Source organism: Pseudorca crassidens, unplaced genomic scaffold (assembly GCF_039906515.1).
Source record: "Pseudorca crassidens isolate mPseCra1 unplaced genomic scaffold, mPseCra1.hap1 Scaffold_135, whole genome shotgun sequence".
Taxonomy (NCBI): Eukaryota; Metazoa; Chordata; class Mammalia; order Artiodactyla; family Delphinidae; genus Pseudorca; species Pseudorca crassidens.
The window spans coordinates 50,779-52,500 of record NW_027136062.1 but is presented as its reverse complement, the minus strand read 5'-3'; positions in this window follow the sequence as shown (position 1 = coordinate 52,500).

The following is a 1,722-nucleotide window of genomic DNA, read 5'->3' as shown; positions in this document are numbered from 1 at the left end:
CCCACGTGCCCCGCCACACACGCCTCCGCCGCCGCGCCCGACTCCCCCGCCTCAGGGACCGTGAGCACTCCACCCGGGGACGCCGCCCGCCGCGGCGGCCGGGGCGGGCGACACCCTCACGTGGGCGAGGCCGGCTCGATCCCAGACGGGGAAAGGGGCACGGAGGGCTGGGGGCCGGGGAGGGCCGGCGGCCACGGGGAGGGGGCGGCACGCACACACACAGCGGCGAGGGCCGCGGGGCAGGGGCGCAGGGGCGCCCGCCCAGGGACAGGAAGGGCCGAGGCACGACCGGGCCCGCCAGGGAAACAAGCGCGGGGTCCCACCGCCACACACACGAGGGCGGTCCCACGACGCCTGGGACGCCGGCCGGCCCCGGCCACCCTGGGGGTCTCCCACGACCCGGCCCCGCCGCCGGGGCCCGTGTGCGACGGTTTCCCCCCGCGTGACACGGAGGGACCCGTCCGCCCAAACTCAACCTCCTCCGTCCTCGCCACATCCGCCTTCATCTGAGTCCGACCCCCGGGGCTCGCGCCCCAGGGAAACGCTCCCGAGCGAGGCGACCCGCACCGTGCCCACACACCGCCCCCGGCCGCGACTCGCGGCGAGGGCAGGCGCGACGGGCTCCTCCCGGCTGCGGGACTGGGGAGTCGGGACGTCCGTGCGTCCCCGAACCCCACCTCGGGCTCGCCACCGCGCGGGTCACCGCACGCGCACACACACGCGCACACACGGCCCCGCGCCGGACGCCGGCCTGGCGGGACCCTCCCCCGACTCAGAGGGGGGAGGCGCGGGCCGCGGTAGGCAAAGAGCGGCACTCGGCCCCACCGCGGGGCCGGCGCAAGCCCTCCCCGCGAGGGCGAGGGCCTCTGCCACCCACGTGGCTCTGGCAGTGGCCACCGTGGCCCACTGCACGCTTGGGAGGGGCAGCGGCTGGGGGGTCCGGTACCCCAAGGCTCCCTCTCGGATCGCTAGAGAAGGCTTTCTCACCGAGGGTGCGTCATCCCCCACCCATCGTCTCTGCCCTTCGGGCCCACGGAGGCGCTCCACGAGCCACCAAGTCCACGACTGGCCGTGGGAGGGGTGGGGGGGGTCTGCGGTATGGGTAAGCACACGGCCCACTGGAGCGTTCGCGGCCACAGCCTCGGGGGCACAACCTCTGCCGCCCCCCAGGCTCGTCCACCGGGCTCCGGAAGGGGGGAGCACGCCCGAGAAGCGCGACAGACGCCCCCTTCTCACAGGCCCCGGCCCAACGCGATCGCACCCACGCCCGTGTGCGACTCCCCACACACACGCAAGTGGGGGGCGGCGGCACACGCGGCGTCGGCCCGGCCACGAAGTCAGTCCCCCCCACGGCACACCGTGGGAGGACGATGGCGACGAGGTGGCAGGCCCCCGTCCCCCACCGAGGGAGAGAAACAGAGGCAAGCCCCCGCGCCCTTTACCGTCTCGACCCCCCCAAGAGAGCCACTCACGGGACACACCACCGCGGCGGAGACCCCGAGGAGCACGCTGGGAAAAGGGAACGACACCACCGCTCGGCCTCGCGCGCCTGAGGGACGACCTGGAGCGCTCCAGGGGCACCACAGAGGACCGAGCAAGTCACGCTCACGCGCCGGCAGCGGGCGCGCGGCGCAGCGGCGGGACGGCCCCCACCGACGCGGGGAGGACCGCCCGCGAGGCACACGCCAAGGAGGCGAAGCGAGAGCGTCTGCTGCGTCCGAG